We start from the raw sequence: 22,123 nt of genomic DNA on the forward strand, positions 1-22,123 counted from the left end.
TCAATTATTCTTTTATTATTTTAAAAAGCTCTATCATGATAATATTAAAAAAAGAAAGATGTCTAATATTACTCAAGATAAATAAAAAAAAAGACTTAAAAACAAAGAAAAAAATATTAAAAATAGTATTATTTTAAAAGAGGATAATTTGTAACTCTTCATACGCTTATGTCTTATTAAGAAAAAAGAGTAGTCTAGTCTTAATTAAGAAAAACAAAGCTATGATATTATAAGTGTATTCTTGTTAATTTGTCAAGGACAAGAACTAAATAAAAATAAACAAACAAGTGAGACTCTTTCAAAAGAATAGAAATAGAAAAGTATGTATATTTAAAAAGAAACTGAAATGGCTATTGCCAAAAAAAAAAAAAAAAAACTAGAGATTTTTAAACTAGACTAAAAATAAGAAAGAAATTGACAAAAGTGAAGAATGCTTCACTCTTGCTTTTATATATACTATCTATGTAAGATCTATGTAATAACATTCTATAAGACCTCTAAAAACATATTGACATTGTATGATACATATCTTAACTTGCAAGGCAAGTTGTCTATATGGACGCCACATAGTTAGCTTGTTTTATAAGCTACCAATACATATAATATGTGGTTAGCTTGTTGACCAAGTTTCTAACATATTATAATTATTGTTTTACTTATTCTTTAAATATCTTCCGAAAATATACTTATAAAAGAGAATTCAAACATGAAAGAAGACTATTCATATGAATTTATATATTAGAATCACATAATTAATCATCTTTTTATTTGCTAAAAATATCCAAAAAAACTACAATGCCTTCCACATTCTATCAATTCTTCTTCTAATTAATAAAATATTACAATTGATAATTCTATCTTATGCATTCACTATTTTTTTCTCCTCCAAATTTATAACAATAATATGTAATACTGCACTATCTTAAAAGATTGCATAAAACATTCTATAATCCAATCATTGGAATTCTCTAAAACTAACTGTCATTCTTAATAATCTGCTTCACTGAATTCTAGACTCCATAGACTTCTTCTTGTGAAATACTCTCAACTCTCAATAATCAATGTATTATAATTCTTCTAGTCATATCCATAATTTATAAATATCTTCAATTATTGGCTTTTCAATTCTCCACTTATAATTCAGCACACAATAAATTCAATTTTTTATTTGACATCATATAAATCAAATCTTTCTTTTATTACAAAATTTTACTTCACATTATTTAAAATCTATCCATTTATTTTCTTTTATAAAAATAAAAATAAGAGGTAGGACCAAGCTTACCTTGGTTCATGACTATCATAGTTTGGCCTTATTTATTTCTTCTTCAACCAATTTATAGTTATCCCAAAACAAAGATTCCAACCAATATTTCTTACTTAACTGCTTTTCTTGACTCAATCATCCATCCTACCTCTTGAATTGACTATCTTATGGATGATTAAATAATTTTACCAATATCTAACTAATATTCTACAAAAACGAATTTCTATCCATTCTACATAGTCCCACTTTTAACTCTGTAGCATCCTTGCAAACACGAAATTGGTAAAAAAAACTTCTTCAATGAAATCCTTACAAAGTTTCTATCCCTCTAACTCATTCAATTGATCAATCTCAACATTCTCCATAGGTGGTTTTATTAATTCGAGTTCTAATGATAAGTCTTCATCTTCCTCTAATACTTCTATCGGCTCTCTCTTCAATTGGACTGATAAGTCCTCATTATACACTCCCAATTCACAAATTTGAGTTTCCACTTACAGATCCTAACATCTTTCGCTTTCAAATGGTACTATTGTTGCTTCATCTTCTCCTCCAATTCATCAATTATTGAAATTAGTGGAGCTAATATTTGTGACCAATCAATACTGGCTAAATTATCCTCCAATTTTGTCACTATAGCTTTTAAGGTTTCAATTTCAGCCTATAATTTTTTTGTTTCAATTTTGTATTGATTACCTTTTTTTTTTTCTTTTTTTCTATTTTAGTAATTTTATCTTTTCTTGTTCTACTTTCAACTAACACTTCACCTCCTCCCATTTCAAATCCAATGTCCTGTGATTCTATAATAGTTCTTGCCTTTGGCCTTCTAAGAGACATTGAATGTGTGTGTGTGTTTTTTTTTTTTTTTTTTTTTTTTTTTTTTTTTTTTTTGTCCAAACGTCCTATTTTATTCTAAATTTATGCTCCAATAGTAACTTAGATTTTATATTTTTTTGAATAATTCAATCTTATTTCTTAATTTGGTGACTTTGCTCCAATATCTCTTTTTCGCTTATATTCAATTGCTGCCTTAAATTTCCCTCTCCATCCAATTTATTCACTGTAAGCTGTAATTGAGAAATCTAAGAAAATATAACTTCTTTGAGATTCATTCCTTCTAATATTCTATTTTTTAAAAATATTAACTGATTAATTTTTATTGAAATTGAAACTTTAGTTTTTACCTTGATCATCAAACAAATTAGAACCTCCTATGATGTAATCTTTGATATAGCCTCCCGTTCAAATGAGTTACTTGATTCTCCAATTTTGTGCACCATCACCCCTGGACTAGCTATCAATGTGTCATGGACATAATCATGTAAGCTAGTAATTACATATACAAATAGGTAGAAGTTAGTAAAAGTAAGTAAAAATAAGTTAATTCTATAGTATTTAATATAGAAGCTTTCTAGAAGCTTCATAGACACTGCTTTGACTTCATAGGTGTCTTTAATTGACTTTTTGGATTAGAAACGTGGTCAACAAGTTGGCCATGTATCACACATGTTGATAGCTTGAAGATCAAGCTAACTATGTAGTGCACACATAGAAAAACTTGCCTTGTAAGTCAAGGCATGTGTTCTACAAAGTCAATACATATTGGAGGTCCTATAGAACGTCGCCACATAGCCCCTAGTTAGATAGTATATATAGAGACAAGAGTGAAGGCTTCTTCACTCTTGTCAACTCCTTTCTTGCTTCCAACCTAGTTTCAAGGGTCTCTAGTTTCTTTATCTTTTGGCAATAGCCATTCTAGTTTCTCTTTCAATATACATACTTGTTTATTTATATTTTGTTACTTTTCTTTAAGTCAAGGCTCACTTATCTAAATTATTTTTTCATCGAGTTCTTGTCCTTGACACAATGCCATTAAACTCTGAATACATCATTGAGGCATTAAAAAGAATATATTTTTTTTCTTTATTAGAGGTGTTTGATTCAACGTATACATAATTACGGAGTACTTATAATTGGAGGAGAGCAAAGATGTAAAATTCTCTGTCTTTCGCTTAGCTTTCATCTCCGCATGGATTCTAGTTGCTACAAAAGCTGTCAAATTAAATACCATACTTTAAAATATTCCTATTGCAGTAAATAATAACCATTTGAACATGTACATAGTATATGGATTTAAGCTTAACCACTTTTGAATGAAATGAATCCACTTTATAAGCTTTGGTGTAAGTGCCTCTTCTGTTTGCCAACCTTGACTATTCTCAAATGATGCCATTCTACCTTTGAAATAGCTTTTTGGTCTGAAATCACTACATACTTCAACATCCACCACAAGTTCACCAATTGAGAGATGCAGTATCTTTTGTAAGGTAGTTTCATCAATCCCAATAATGCTTCCCTTGACAACATTCAAACCATTCTCCGGATCATAATTTTCTATATATTCCTCTACAAATTCCATATCAATTGGCGACAAGTTAACTAACCTTTGCAAAAATTGATATAACTGCACATTTCTAAAATCTCTTTGCTTTTGTTGAGACTAGCAGATTTCCAACTTTATTGATTCTATATTTGTAAGAATTACTGAGAATAGTGATTCCAAATTACTCTTAGCTCTCATATTTTGGCAACTTTTTTCTCTGTCTATAGCTCTCTTCACTCTTTCCATCGACATTGTAGAATACTTGCTTCTCACTCCTTGCTCATACTAACAATACTTCCTTCTTTATTGAAATAAATCCTATACTCCAATAGTTATACTCCAAATGATAATATTCAAAATGGTGAAGAAAACTTCTACTATGTACTTCGCTCCTAATCTTTTATTCGGGATCTGAATCAAAAATCCCTAATCTAGTTTATTCTAACATTACTTTTGATTTTTTTGACTAGTTGGTATTAGGATTCAAAACCAACCATCATCCATTTTTAGTCCCCATCATATACCTATGATTATATGTAATCTATCATTAATAAGTAAGCCTTCTTCCATCTAATTTTTGAAACCTGTCTCAAGTTTATGTATAATAAAGTCGTAATTGATTTTTGTTGATACGTATGGTAAATTGGATACCTATAAAATCTTCCAATTAAACTAAAATATTTGAAAAATCTTCCATTACATAATATGATCCATGCCAACTGACTTGAAATTTCTTCAAATAATTGTGAAATTGACTACCATAAAGAACCACTAGATCATTGAGCAGAAAAGATTTGGGATATAATTTACTATCATAATAACTCTTACGACAATGTTGTGTAGCTTCTATAGTCAAAAGAATTGTAGCTCTAACTTCATCTAATTTTTGTAATTATGCAAATTGATATTGGAAGGATTCTTTATTGTCAAGACATTCATCCAATACAATTTTTAAACTCTGAACTTCCAATTCAATTGGTAATATTGTCTCTTGTCCATATACCAATTGGAATGGTGTAGAATTGGTAGTTACTTTATACATAGTATGATATATCTACAAAGTTGCAAACAATTTCGTATCTCAATCCAATTCCTACACTAGACATAGTCTTAGTTAAAACTTTGTATAGAATACCATTGGTCTTTTTAGTCTATCCATTGGTTTGAGGGTCATATGAAGTTGTTTTTTGATGTTTGATCTCATATTTATCCATCAAAGCTACAATCGTAGAATTAATAAAATAGATTCTTTGATCATTAATCAATTCTTTGGAATATCCAAAGCTAGTGATAATGTTCTCATATAAAAATGTGGCTACTGTATTGGCAATATCAATTTTTATTGCCATTGCCTCAATCCATTTTGTTACATAATTGATTGCTACCAAAATATATCTTTTATGTCTATTTCATGAGGCTGGTGCGATTAGTCCTATAAAATCAATACTTCATTTTTTAAATGGTACTTATATCAAAATTAATATCAATCACATGGCAGAAGTTTGAGTAGATCGATCAATTTGTTGACAAGGATTACAACATCTGACATATTGGTGTGCATCCAAAAACATTCTTAGCAACCAATATCCAGCCATTAAAGCTTTACAAGCAATACTATCACTAGCAAAATATCCACCACAACTATCCAAATGGCAACCTTCCAATATGGTACGTATTTCACTTTAAAAGATACAACAGCATAAAATTCCATCCTATCTATGCTTATATAAGGCATCACTAATCATCGTATATGGCATATTTTTTAAAATCAAGCATTTTTTAAGTTTCTCACTATATATAGGTAAAAATATTTAAAATATCAAATACTTAATTAATTTATTATATTTAGATGTAATCACATCAATAGTAAATAATTCCGTATGAAATAAGGCATCATTGATAGGCTCATTATCCAATATAATATATAATGATAAACGAGACATATGGTCTATATTGGCATATTTCTTTCCTAGTTTGACATTGATAGTAAAGGTAATTTTTTAAAATAGTAACATTCGTCGAGCAATGCATCCATTTAATTGAAATTTATTAACCATATACTTAAGAGCATCATAATTGATATGAAACATGAATGCATAATCAAGCAAATAATGCCAAAATTTTTGAACAAAATAAATCATTTTCAAAGCTTCTTATTCAATTGTAGTATAATTTTGTTTAGCTACAACCAATTGTCAACTGACATAATATATTGGATGATCCAAACTCTTTTCATCTTTCTAATTTAATATGGATCAACATAAACATGAAATAGTTTTGTCCAATAAGGTGCAACCAGTACTGGTACAAACATCAATTTTTGTTTCAATTCCTCAAAGGTAATTATACATTCCTCAATCCAAATTGGACTAGATCCATCTGATGGTGGTTTTTTTAAGAGGTTAGTTAAAAGCTAACATATGACTACAAATGAATGAATAAATCATTGATAATAACTAATATGGCCGATAAAACTATAAACACTTGACACTATTTTTGGCTTTGATAAATCTAATATATAAGTAACTTTATCTGGATCAATAGGAATATCAACTAGTGAGTCGATATGTTCGAATAATTTACTAGATGATATTCCAAATTGGCATTTCTCCAAATTCAAAGATATTTCATAATGGCCATAGCAATCCAAATACTTACCAAGACATTTCAAATGATAAGTCTTCGTACTAAATGTACAAAAATCATCTAAAAATATCTCTATCAAATGTCATAAAGGATCTTGAAAAGCTTATGTCATTACCCTTTGAAATGTAGCTAAGACATTACATAATCCAAATGGCATAACTTTATAAGCAAAGGTCCTCCAATTCGTAGTGAAAGTAGTCTTTAATTAGTCTTCTTCTATAATTTTAACTTCATTGTAATCCAAAAATCCATCCAAAAAAGAATAATATTCATGCCCAGCTACCACATCCAAGATACTATCTATAAAAGGTAAAGAAAAATAATCCTTTTTGGTAGCCACATTTAATTTACAAAAATCTTGAAAAATTCAAGTTTTTTCATTCTTCTTTCGTATTATTACAATTGGTGAAATCCATTTATTATATGAGATTGGATAAATCAAATCCACATCAAGAAGTTTGTCTAATTCTTCTTTTATCATAAGGAAATATTTTGGATTGAATCAATGTTATCTTTACAAAATTGGTGTAGCATTCTCTTCCAAAATAATTTGATGCTTACAAACTTTAGCAAGAATGCCTTTCAAATCCACATATGATCATGCAAAAGAAGATTTATGATTTAAGAAGAAAGCTTTTCGATTTTCTAACTTGATATCCATAATTCCATTGTACACTTTGATAACTTTTGGTGTTTCATTGGTGCCTAAATTGATGGATTGGCACACAAGTTCCTCGACAATATCCAGTTTGGATTTCTTCTCCGACTTGTAATCTTTCATATAATTTGACAAATAAAAACTACCCAATTCTAGTTTCAATGCATTGACTTCAATAACCCTAGAATTATTCATCCAATGAGTAATAGCATGATCAAAGTTTGTTGTATCTTTTAGATATATTAAATATTCACCAAGTCCTCTACATTGGTATAATACACCTTGCTTCTACATGTAAATTGGGTCATCACCAACTTACATTGCAATGGTAACTTCATCATATTCCGCATCAGATTGACCTTCATCGTCAGATGTCGTCTCTGAATTCAAAATTTGAGATTCCTCATGATATTGAATTGGATACATTTGTAACACAATCTTATCTTTTCCTTTTCCAATAATCAACATTCCACGACCCCAATTATTCCTAGCTTTGGCTTGATATAGCCATGGCCAATCCAATAAGATTAGATAGGATAATGTAGAACTCTGTAATCAAAAAATAATATAATCAATCTTATATATGATTCTAGTGATTACAGTATCAATACTCCATAAGATATCCATTGGTTTCACCTGACTATGATCTGCCATTCTCAATACCAATAATAATTGTTTTAAGTCTAAGTCCTCAATTATATCAACATTTATTAGATTTATACTAGAGCCACCATCCACTTGAACTCTAGAAATAAGAAGAATAGCTAAATGAACTTTTTTGAAATATTCATCTATGAGAAGATCTTTTAATGTATAAGTCGACTTTTGGAACTTCTTAGATATCAATATTGATTTAGGTTGAATCAATACCTCGGTATTAGGAATATCATTGGGTTGCACAAACGAACCAGGTTCTATTATTGATAATGTTTCTAGTATAGATATTTGATCTGGAATTCCCATAATTGAATTGAAAAGATCCTTTGCAACTAGTGCATCTAATTGTTGAATTGAATCTTTCTTTTTTGTTGGCCTCTAGTAAGAATTGCATGAATGTATTCGACTTGATTTACAAGAGAATCTTATAGACTTCAATTATTATCCTCTATCTTACTATGCAGCTAGATTTTCTACTCTCGATTATTAAAATTAAACAGAGCATTGCATTGTTGATATGTATGTCTCAACTACTTAGAATTTCTACATATTAGAGAATATTTATTATTGGCTCTTGGATTGAGACATTTCACTACCATAATATCTTATCTGCCTATAATAATAACATTGAAGTGGTCTTTTTCCAACTCCATCAGGAATATTGGATGTTTCTATCGGTATATAGCAATTGGGCCTGTTCTAGATTGGATGAGTAAATAATCCTCGCTATCTAGTAGGTATTGTAGAATCTGAAATTAGTTTCTAAATAAAGTGATATCAAGAATATCCTTGTTAATTTTACTCAATACCTTGAAAATTGGATCCACATTCTTTGTTATATACAAAATTTAGAAATTTAGAAAAATTCCTATTTTGTTTATTTGAACAATTCCCGCTCTAGCCAAATCTATTTTTTATCTAGACTTGATTAACATTTCAAGAAGTCGGTTGAATCATGGTCTGATTATCGAATTATTGTTGTTTTTGTAAATTCTAACAATTGGTGGTAGCATACTTACTTCCACAAAATGTATATTGCACAATCATTTGAAGTGATAAAGAATATTTTGTTACCAAATGGCCTTATCTTTTACAATTATTGCACCAAATATTGGCATGCATATTAGTCAATTTATGCCTCTTCTCCTTATCCTTCATCAGATTAATAGCCAATTTATCCATCTTCTTTATCAAAGTTAATAACAAAGCGTCATTTGGATCCTTCAATACTATTTCAATAGGTAACTCTTTCATAGGTACTGGTTTTTGATATAGAAAGTATGAGAAATATAGAACTGCTTTTGTTGGTGGTACAACTTGAAATAGAGCAATATTAACTATTCTTTACAGATTAGCACTAAAATTTGTACAGTAATTAATTGTTCTTAGGTAATTATTCATTGCTTCATTCCAAGCTGACATTTAATAACCTCCCTAAGATGGAATCATTAAAGTTCATGTAGTTAGGAATTGGTCATAATAACATTCTTATCATATCTTAGCTTGATCAAGTGAAGAAGCAACGATGGTTGGTTGGACGTCCTTTACAAACATCTTCAATTTTAGTGGATAAGGTCCATTAATCAATATAGACAAAATAAACAAATTTGGCATTTGGTTATTTAGCCATTTACGAAGGATATCTACTACTCGACCATAATATGACTATATCGCTTCTTTTGATTCCGTTCTACTATTCATTAACCTTTTCTTAAGACATTTTCTAAATCCAATTGGTCGAAAATGGATTAAAAATATATTTTTCAATGCCTCCCATTTAAAAAACTGGTCCACAAGCTGGCAATTATACCATTCAAATGTTGTATCTTTCAAGATCATTAGCAACCATCTCAACTAAATATTTTTAATTCTATCATTATTAGCTATACATGTAGTCAGGAATTGAGAAAAATATTGATCTAGATCTGCACCTTGCAAACCTCTAAAAGTAGGTAATGGAACTACGCTAGTTGTGCAATCATCCACCGCATCTATTTAGACCACAATTGGAATTGTTGGACCCTCTACTGCCATTGAAGATGACAATGTTTTACTTAATTTCTTATTTAAATAAACACCATCTTTCATAATTGTCTTTTTCAAACTTTCCAGCCTCCTCAATTTACTAGTATTATCTGCAAATAATTTTATTAGTTGAATTGGAGGTAAAAATGATGGATTTTGAAACATACTAAATTGGCCCTTATTGGCAAGCAATTTATGCCATTCTAAAAAACCAATCTTGCCAAAATTGGCTGTATCTACTATTAAAAAAGTATCCAATGGAGTATCCAATTCTTTTGTACCTCCTTCACTTTCAGTTAATGGACTCAAGACATACGCTAGATTGTTGACAAAAATTTTCACGAGTGCTCTTGATAATTTTTTTAACGATATATATGTCTAAAATATTAAAGATCTATCAAGTTTTAGATATGCTCGGATATACCGACAGGCATGCAACCATGGTTTATTCCAAATTTTTCAATACTTTCTTTTTAGATTATGTTCTTGCTCAACTTGCAACAAATTTTTTTCTTGCGCTCTTTCTTGTCTTCCTTTCAATTGGCATGTTTTTATTAGAGCAATGTTCTCATTATTATTAATTATAATCTTTCATCATATAATACTGAAATTGCTTTCTATCTCCAATCTAACTATACATTTGACTTCACTTTTGAACCAGCATCAATTTTATAACCTCTTCATGCAACATCCAAAATCAATTGTTTGGCAGTTAATTCATATTGCTCAATACTATTGTTAATATCTAGCAACAATGCCAAAAATGTAATTGTTATTTTACTTATTCTTCAAATATCTTCTCAAAATAAACTTATAAAAGAGAATTCAAACATGAAAAAAGACTATCCATATTAATTTACATATTAGAATCACATAATTAATTATCTTTTGATTTGCTAAAAATATCCAAAAAAGCTACAATGCCTTCTATATTCTATCAATTCCTCTTTTAATAAATAAAATATTACAATTGATAATTCTATCTTATGCATTCACTATTTCTTCTCTCTTCCAAACTTATAATAACAATATGTAATATTATACTATCTTAAAAGATTGCATAAAACATTTTATAATCCAATCATTGGAATTCTCTAAAACTATTTATCATTCCTAGTAATCTGCTTCACACAATTGTAGACTCCATAGTCTTTTTTTTGTAGAACACTCTCAACTCTTAATAATCAATGTATTATAATTCTCCTAATCATATCCATAGTTCAAAAACATCTTCAATCATCGACTTTCCAATTCTCCACTTATAATTGAGCACACAATAAATTCAATTTTTCATTGGACATCATATAAATTAAATCTTACTTTTATTATAAACTTTCACTTCACATTATTTAAAATCTATCCATTTATTTTCTTTTATAAAAATAAAAATAAGAGGTTGGACCAAGCTTACCTTGGCTCATGACTATCATAGTTTGGCCTTGTTTATTTCTTCTTCAACCAATTTATAGTTATCCCAAAATAAAGATTCCAACCAATATTTTTTACTTAATCACTTTTCTTGACTCAATCATCCATCCTACCTCCTGAATTGACTGCCTTATAAATCATTAATCAATTTTACCAATATCTAATTAGTATCCTATAAAAACCAATTTTTATCCAGTCTACATCTACCAATTAATAACAAACACATATAAAATCAAAACAACCTCTACAAAGCTTTTCTAAAAGGTATTATAAAATTTATCTACTTTTATGAATTTTATCAATTTTATCTATTTTTATCTACTTCTATCTATTCATATTATTTAAATAATAGTTATAGTAGATATATATATGTAATACTTTTTTATCTTCAATAATTAAAAATATTATCTTTCAAAATTCTTAAAATTGGTCAACCTTGTTAACCTTAGTTTATAATGCTTTAGTTGGCAAAGCTTCCTTGCAATTATTATTTTGATGTTTTTGCATAGACAATATAAAAGCTTGGAATATGCTTGAAATAGTTGAATCCATATATATACCTTATCTTTTAGTGAAAACTCTACTAGCAGCTCTACTTAAAGCTTCTCTCATAACTCCTTTAAAACTCTTATTCTTATTATCTATTAAATAAAAATAATAATAAATAAATAAATAAATAACTCCAATACCTTCTATAAAAAGCTTTTACATCGAATTCAATACATTATATTACTTGTGTTCTTACTTAAAAATGTATTGTGTACCTAGTTATAGAAGGTAAATAGAAATGCAGCAACAATTCTATTAAGTTTAATAGAATCTCAATTAAGCTTGAAATAAATCTTAATAATCTTAATCAAACTTTTACTAATCTAATATAAATTTAAAAGAAGTTATAAAAGAAATTGATCTTATGGACTACTTCAGCCATTACCTATTCAAGAACAACTATGGTTTTTCATTTCCATGGATTTTATCATAGATCTTTTAATCTTAGATTTTTATGATTCTATATTTATGATAGTAGATTGTTTTATCAAGATGGTATATTTTTTATCATATATTAAATCTATTATAGGTGAAGAAATTGCTAAGTTTTTTTTTTAACAATATCAATTGCTATCATGGATTTTTCAAGACTATTATATTAGATAGGAAGTCTCAATTTATATCAAGATTTTGAAAAACCCTTTTTAAGATTCTAAAGATGGATATAAAGCTTTCCTCACCTTTTTACCTTCAAATTAATAGGCAAATAGAATGGGTGAATCAAGTTTTGGAGCAGTATTTGATGTGGACTATTAATTATCATCAAGATGATTGGATAATTTTTTTGCCATTGGTAGAGTTTATATACAATAATTTACTACACTTTTCTACTCAATAAATAACTTTCTTTACTTATTATGATTATTATCTATGACTTGATAATTTTGACTTTTTAAAAGTTGATAATTTTTTTATAGAAGTTTTGATAAATTATTTGTCAATGTTACATACAACAATAAAGGCACAATTAAAGGAAGCTCAAGAACAAAAAAAAGTTTAATGTTCATACCTAATACAAGGAACAGCCTCAATTTAACATAGAGGACATGGTATGGTTACTTTTTTGTAATATCAAGACTACTTGTTCTTGTGACAAGTTGGACTACTGTAGGCTTGAACCTTTTCTTATTTGTGAATAAGTCAATCCTATTGCTTATTGATTATATCTATTGAAGTCTATAAATATCCATCCCATATTTTATGTATTTCTTTTTGAGCCATGTAAAATAGTGAATATCTCAAAAAGAAGATAAATGCCACTTTCTCTTATAAAAGTGGATAATAATCAAATATTTGAGGTAGAAGAAGTCTTAGATTCAAGGTGGCGCCAAAATAGGTTGGAATATCTTGTTCATTGGCATAGATATGATATTAGTGAATCTACATGGCAGCTAGTAAAAAATCTTGTAAATACAATAAAGCGAGTTGAGGCTTTTAATTGACTACATTTATCAAAACGAAGATAATAGAATAGTAAATCTTTGCTATAAAAGATATAAGATCCAAGAAAGATAGCAATCTACCTTCTATTCTTATTTGTAGGTTCTGGATATTGATTCTCCATCTCTTTAATATCATTCTTTAAATTATTTAGATTTGTTTAGAATTTGATTAGAATTTGATATTTGATTAAAATTTAATTAAAATTTGATTAAAATTTATTTAAAATTTAGGATTTTTTTAGAATTTTATTAAAATTTGATTTGAATTTGGTCTAGAATTTGGTTAGAATTTTATTAAATTTTATTAAGATTTAGTTAGGATTTATTCAAGATTAATTTAGGAATTTATTAGGATTTAATTAAGATTTTATTTTTTAAAGATTATATAAGAATTTTATTAAGATTCAATTAAGATTTCTATTTTTAATATATTTTAAAAGATTTATTTGATATTTTTTAAAATTCTTTATTATATATATATTTTTAATATTTATTAATGATTTCTTTATGTTTTTTTGTAAATTCTTTGAGACTTCTTTTGGAATTTAATTAAAGTTTGATTAGCATTGTTATAATTTAATTAGAATTTATTTAGGATTTTATTAAAATTATTAGGATGTTCTTATTGTAAATTCTATTTTATCTTTTATAGCTAAGTGCTTGGTACATTCTCCAAAAAACTTCATGAAATACGATAGTGCTTAAATATGACTGTGCCATGGCAGAGGATAAGTTACAAGAGCTATGGGACAAACTTTAAGTAGCATGGCAAAAACAAGGATCTTTGAGGCCTTAAAAAATATTGCCAAAATCTTAGTTAAAGAATTACAAGCCATCAATATCACACTATGAGAGGCTTAAGTAAACATTCAAATTTTCTATTAATAAGCTATATATATTACTTAAAGATATAGTATAAAAAATAAAGATTATTTAGAGGAAAAATTTCTCTATACTAGCAGAGCAAGTTTAAAAAGCATCCATTCTAATTCCAACCAACACAAAAATGATGAAAGAATATTTAATATTTAACAAACCATCAACCATTCAAACAATCCTATATCCGAAGCAATCTTACAAAAGTACAAATTTACCTCGTGTATTCTTTGAATACATGGTTAATTGCAAAAACTAGTTGCAAGTCTTGAATAGCAAGTCTCACCATCATTTTGGCTTATTAGACACTTGTAGCTATCAACTAATGTCTTTTTTGTGACAATAGTAATAATTTACAACCACAGCCATTAAGCTCAGTCTCAATGATACAGATGTGCATAATAATAATTAGAATAATGAAAAAAAAGATGTATTGGAGGTAATATACATAATCTTAAAATATTTTTCTAACACCTACATCTTGAAGAAATATGTACCACATATATCAACTTTGTGGATTTATTTTTTAGAAAAAATCCATATTTAATCTAATTTTTAATGTCTATCAATATATATTGAAATTTTAACTTATATACCATTATATGTACTAAAAATTTATCACGACAATACAAAAATTATAAGCAAGAACCACTCCACAATGGTCAACTATATTCTTACAAAATGATGCCAAAAATTTCTTTCTATTACAAACATCATAAAGACATGATAAAAAGATACCTTAGAAGTTAAAATCTTATTTTTCCAAGGTAATCACACTCACTTAGAATGTTGTTATGTATTTGCAAATGATATCCGCTAAAGTACCATAATGGCATGGCATCAAAAGAATAGTAAGTGAAGAAATAAGGTACTATTATAAAACCACCAAAATTAATAAGAATATAGAAAGGTATAAAGTGTTTAAAGGTCAGAAAAAGCACAATAAGGCAGTCAAGAAGTAGCACAATATTTAGAGAATTTTAAATAGTAACACTACAAGTTAGATAGTATTGAGATGGCCACGTGATTTTGACTAATTAATAAACTATGCCTAGCTTCTTTTTTGATCATCATATATGCCAAATTTGGTCTTGTAAGGTCTTGCTTTTTACTTGCCAATAATTTCAAAAGCTCAAGTAACACAATATCTTATTGTGCACCAAAAATTATCAACCACATCTAATGTTATTAAAACTTTCCATAGACCATTATGGAATTTAAATCTTTATTGCTTCTATAGAAATTGTACAAATAGAAGGTGTTTTTACTTGAGCATAATGGCTATAGGAGATATCAAATAAGTATTTTTTATTACCATATAATAAAAATAAAGATCCTTAAAATTAACTATGTACTATCTAATAGTTATTATAGTTTCTATTTTTAGCTTGATATCTATTTATGAAGAATAAAACTTTATTATTTAGAATTTTTTTCAACTAATTGTATGTATTTAATTAAATCAAAGGAAAAAATAATAGATAAAAATTAAAAATAAATAAATAATATTTTTTTATATTTAATAAAAGATAGATAATTCAAAACTTAGAAATTACAATAGTATTGGAATTTGGTAGTAGAATGTCTTCATAATCATATCTTTGTTAGAAAAAAATGAATTTTTTTATTAAAATAAGATTTTTTGGCCATAATTTGGCTATGTCATTTTTTCTTATTAATTCCAGATAATATGATATCTAAAGAATTTAATGATTGTGGTAAGACTATTTTTTGAACTATGAACATTCATTTTGATATATTCTTTTTACTTTTTATAATTATTCATTGAAATTATTAATTGAATCATCTAAATTTATCTAAAATCATTAAGATAATTAAATTAAATATATTTTTTAACTCACCAACTAAGTTGTAAACTAAATTATTATTATCTTTAAATTAAATTTTTAAAAAATAAGTAAAATTCTTCTTCATACATCTCTTAATACTTATACACTAACACCTTTGGTATTAATTCATTCTTATCTATGAAACTATAATAAATAGCCATATTTATTAGTATATTTATTTAAATAAATAAAAATATATTAAATTATTGATATCTTACAAAGAAGCTTCTTTTAAGCTCTATAGACTTTACATGTGTTTATAAGTGATTAATAGGTTGACAACTTGGCCAAAAAATTAGCATCATGATGCACATTTAAACACTTCTATTACAAGATGGCCATGTAGCATATATATTAGAAACTTGTCTTACAAATTAAACAAGTCTCCTATAAGTTGGACATGTATCATTTGGCTTCTAGGACATTACAATATAATTCTTTGTTAGATAATATATACAAATTTGAGAATTAGACCTTCTTCATTCTTATCAATATCCTTCTTATGATCTATCTTAATTTAAGTCTTTTTATTCTTTTTATATTTGATAATGGTTAATTTAGTTTTAATTCTATATTTAATTTTGAATTGTTTATTTTTTCTTTTGATAATGTAAGAATGTATTGTCATTTTAGAATTTTATTATGATTCATGCCTTTCACAATCATTATGTATGAAATAAAAAAATTTAAGGCTTTAACAATATATATAATGGTATCTAGTTAAGAAAATTCTCTTGGAGCAAGGAAATTTTTTTTCTTAACTAAATATTTCTCATAATAAAATACTACATTATTTTCCATGCTTTTAGAAGTTTATTATCAATAAATTATAAGGAGCTATAGTGCATCATTATTAATAGCTGCATTACCTATCTTAAGCTCAAATTTGGAGTTTTATTTTTCTTTTGCATAATGGCAACATTTACTGCAATACAACTTCCAACATTTTCTTGAGTATTGTCTTGTAATCTTTTCAATCATTAATACGAGCTTGCAAGTACAAGCCTAATCTTTTAGCACTGAAGCAAAGTAATATATCAAATGGCATAATATTTTCTTATAAAGTAAGATGATAACGTGTGAATTGTTATTAATCTATTAAATTGGTAAAATATTAGCAACATTTGTAAAAGCATTGCATATGATCTCAATCCATTAATGGTCATACTAAATTTCTATCACTTACTATTTGTCTAATAGGACCTTTAGGTTTGAATCCATTGTAAGAAGATCCATCACTTTGATTAATACCTTGAGGTCTACAAGAAAATCATCCAAGGGACTCTTAAGTAATAACAAGCCAACAATAGAATTATTATCAAGGTTGCCATAAGCACCTTAATAAATATCTTGATCTCTAATAGCTTCTTTTTTCCAACAGTTTTTGATTGACACTAATGTGATCTTGTCCCTTACCTTCATAATAAGCTTGATGGAATCATATTCCTTGAACAACAATAATTTCTTCTTTTTGACTTATGTTTACACTACATTAGTTTCTTTAGTAGCTTTAATCATATCTACTTGAAAGAAAAATCACTCAATCAAACTTGAACAATAATAATGCTTAAATATAAAAAGAACACCTTAATCAAAAAATTACAAAGACAAAGTCATGTTCTTAGATAAAAAATTTAGCATAACATAATATAACATAATTATGTAGTTAGAGAGCATAGTATGTGTAGAGCAATTATCTATAACCAAGAAAATGAGGCACTCAAGCATAGTATTTCAATCCATTAATCACTAAATGAACATCTCCTTGATCATTTATATCAAATGATTCTAATGCCACTAGATCAAGAAATTGACTTTATTGATGCTAAACAACAATCTTAACAGCTCAAATTTGTGAATCACATGCAATGATAGTTTGTTTATGCCAGTTACATTGTTACAAGCTAGTATGATAAAGAGATTTATTGACTGCTTTGTGTTGCCACAGTAATCCTTGACAATTGAAAGAGAGCCAAGTATTTGATAATATAAGCCAATTTTATTGCAATTATAGATATCTTTAGGATTCCAATCTTTAGTGAGCTCTTTTATAACTTTGCAATCTTTAAGAATTAGGTCATCTAGAATACAAGGTACATCACTATGCAAGAGAGAGGTCTAAAGAATGTTTCTCTTCATAAATCTAATATGCCACAATATTGAAGCCTTGAAGTTGAGGTACTAATCACGTGCCAATTCTCGCACCCACATTTCCATCAACATGCTAATAACCACACTTCTATTGAGATTGACGCTAATAATGTGTTATACAAGCATTTCTTCAATATTAATACCAAGCATGTATTCTCAATGGTGCATGATGTTGCTAGCAAGATAAACCACATTTTTTTCCTTATTGCAAATCATCTAGGTCATAACAACAAGAGAAATACCAAAAACTTGAGCTATCTTTGTAAGCTTTTATTTTTTCTTGTTGTCAATCACATCTTCATTCATCTTGATGATCACAAGGTATGTAACATCAATGAGCTTGGTTGGAGATTTATGCTTAGAAGAAATGATCTTAGCTACCGAATGAGTGATTATACTTAGTGTAGGCATTCTGTTGATATTGTTGTTTTGCAATCTACATGGTGTTGTGTTGTGATTTGGCTACCATGTAAAAATAATGTACATATATATTTTATTATACAATTTCATAAAAGCCATGTTATTAAATTTTAGTTAATTTCAAAATGTAACTAGATTACCACTTTGAAGTAATTAGTTTAAAAAGGCTATTATTGAGGTTGATTTAATATAGATAATAGTTTTTATATATTTAGAGTCACCTTTATTAGACATTAGTGACTCTTAAAATCTTATTTTGTTTCTTTTATTTAGTTTTTAAGACACATACTATGTAAAAATTATTTAAAAATGATTAGAGAAGGATTTTTGAATAAAAAGAGTAGTTAGGCTAATAATATGGCTTAATGGAAATAGATGATGAAATTCATACCTAATAGACTTCAAAGAGGCTGTCCAAGGCCTTATTAGGAATTAGTGTTATTCTTTTAGAGAGATTTGAACTTGGGAGGCTAAGTTCAAAAAATTTAGGTTTTTAGCTATGATGGCTCAAAATATAATGAAAGAGATATAGGCACTCAAAGTTAAGATATTAATTTTGTACCTATTGTCACTCTTTTGGATGTAATGTATGTATATCAAAAAGATCAGCAACTAGGGTTGGAGAAAACTCTTTTTCAACTATACTTTTTGCATATTGCTTCATGAATTCTAAGTTGAAATAAAAGAGATATAGAAAGTTGAAGTTAGCACTTGCAATCTAATGGCAATAAGTAATCCAATCTACTAGCGGTTGTATTTTGAGCTATATCTTGAGTAATTTAACAAGATTTTAGCTCAAAATTTCTAAAAATAAGTATTATCATGTTATTAAATTTTATACATAAATTTTGTAGCATTTGAATTTTTATTTTTGAGATATACAAAAAAATAGTATTTGGATTCTTATAATTTAGGATTTAAAGCACCTGCTATGATTTCTAAGGTGCCAAAAAATCTATAGTAGACTTACAATTTTTTTATTTTTGTGGTAAAGCTTAAGGATAAAAGCTACAATTTTTAAAAAATTGAAATAAATTGAATGGTCTCATGATATAACACGACTAATAGGTAAAAGAGTGTAGAAATTATTATATTATAGAATATCTTAGTTCAAAATATTATAGCAAATTATCTTAGAAATATAGATAATAGTCAAAAAGATAGTAAAATTAAAAAATATTAATATTACTTTTCATAAAATAAACTTCTATTTACTTTGTAGGACCATAAATAAGACAAAATAAAGTAAATTAGAAAATTAAATGATATAGATATATGTAGGATGGAGTTAAGATTATATTTTAGTAAAATTTATCTCAATAAGCGAAGAATTAATATCCAAAGATGACCAGTTGTCAATCTAGATGAAAATTAGACCTCGAAGGACAAAATTGTACACCTACAATAACTTTGGGATTTTTTTAAAGTTCAAAGAGTAAGATTTGATAGCAGACTTGATAGAGTTTTTATAAGCATTGGTTTTGTTTGATTTGGATTTGTAATGACTTTGTAAGATCCTTACAAAATCAAGATTATTTTGGATCACTTGGATTTTTGTGAAATAAAATAAGATTGACATTTTGGGCAATTTCAAGAGTTTTGTAGTAAATCTATGGATGAAATTTTGTGGATTAATGGTTATAATTGTGTTTAATATGTATTATAAATATCAACATGATCTAATGGTTGAATTAAAGATTATTGAGGTTTAAGTGGATTAGACTCTCAAAAAGTAGAATTTTAGATCTAATGAGGATTTCTAAGATTTCTTATAATCTTCTAATTAAATTAGAATGAAAGTTATGTATGTAGGTAGTAGACTTATTTTCCTATGTATATGAAAATTTTGAGATCAATTGAAGAGTGCAAAAGGGAGATGTTAGCACTAGAAGATCAGTATCAAGGTTGGAAAAGGAGGACAACCAACATCTGAGCAGTTTTTAGGATTTTTCTTCCATTTGGTAAGTGTGATTGTCTTAAAATTAGTTATACTTTTTTTTAATTAAGAAATTGAGAGGTGTATAAAATTTTAAATAAGATAAATAATTTAATCAAAAGTTATCAAGGTTCTAAACTACCTTAGGATTTGGTTAGGGTTTGGTTATGATTTAGGATTTGAATAAGATTTGGTTTAAAATTGAAGGTTTGGTAAGGGTTTGTTTTAGGGTTTAGGATTTGGTTAAGATTTGGTTTAGGATTTAGAATTTTTTTAGAGTTTGATTTAGGATTTAGAGTTTAATTAGGATTTAATTGAAGTCTATTAAGGTTTCAACTATGATTAAATTAGAACTTGATTGAGATTTATTTAAAATATATTGTGATTAATTTAATATTTTTTAAAACTTCTTAAGAATTCTTTTAAGGTTTATTGTGGATTATCTTTCAACTCTTTTAAAATTTCTTATTATTTATTTTGTAATTTCTTTAAGATTTTGTTTGAATTTAATTAAAGCTTGTTTAGCATTGTTGAGGTTTAATTAGAATTTATTTAGTATTCTATTAGAATTAAGATTTTGTTATTGTAATTTCCATTCTACCTTCCTTAGCTAGGTGCTCAATGCACTCTCAAATAAAACTTCACATAATATGACAAGGGTTGGATTAAGAAATATGATATTCTAAAGTTTAGAGAGAAAAAAAATCTTAAGTGGGAAAAAAAATATTTTGAAAGGATTTTGCTACAATTTAGATATTTTATGTAAAGTAAATGAGATTTTGAGAGCCAAGACTTTATTTATATGTTAAAAATAGAGATATAGGGATATAAAAAATTTATGATATAAAGATAGATTTTTGTAAGAAGATTATGGATTTTTTTTTTAAGCTTATGACAAATCTATCTTACCAGCAAATAATTAGTTATGATTTGAGATAGCAAAGGATGTTAAGGAATTTGTAGATGCTTTAAGAATCCTTGTGTACAAACCTTCTTAAATATAAAAGTTTTTTGTTATTAGAATACCTTTCTATATTCCTACTTTTATTTATCTTCTATAATAAGAATAAATCACTTATTAGAGCTTGGCTAATAAATTAAAGCTAAACTCTCTACAGTTAGGTACCTAATATATTCCTCGATAGAAAATTACACTATATCACAGTGATATCTTTCATGCCAAAGAAGATTTAATGAAATCAACACACTGCAATAAAAGAAGAAAGCAAAAATCCATGTCTATTTCATTAGGCTACCTATTGTTCCATATTGCTAAGCAACATCAATGGGCATGGTGAAGTGGCACAGTAGACTGGACAATGGCCTAGCATGTAGTGCACATTGCATAGTGCATACTAGTAGTTGTCACTGTGCTCTTTGAATGTGCACTCACAGACAAGAACATTGCAAATCCAACTAATGGCATTAGTATCCATAGCTATGTTGTGTGGATTGAGGATAGTGGCATTTGCACAGAGGAGCAAAAAGTTGTTGTTAATGAGACGCATTATGTGATGTGTTGGCTGAGGTGGTACTTGCTCATAATGGAGCATTGATCCTAACCATACTTTTTTCTTACTAAAAAACATGGGCAAGCACATAAAAAAAAATGGAACAGTGCTCTTATCCATTTTTTTCTCCCAAGCATTTTTCTCCCAACCAGACACCACTGTATATATGTATATAATTGCTTCGATTCTAATTAAATTTTATTACAGACCTAAGTGCAAAGTGTTCCAAATAAAGACAAAAGAAAAAATCATGCTGAATTAAAAGTATGTGGAACTCATTCAATAAGCCATCCAAGCCTACGACAGAGTATACTGGCGTCGATG

Source organism: Physcomitrium patens, chromosome 8, assembly GCF_059467195.1.
Source record: "Physcomitrium patens ecotype Gransden chromosome 8, ASM5946719v1, whole genome shotgun sequence".
Taxonomy (NCBI): Eukaryota; Viridiplantae; Streptophyta; class Bryopsida; order Funariales; family Funariaceae; genus Physcomitrium; species Physcomitrium patens.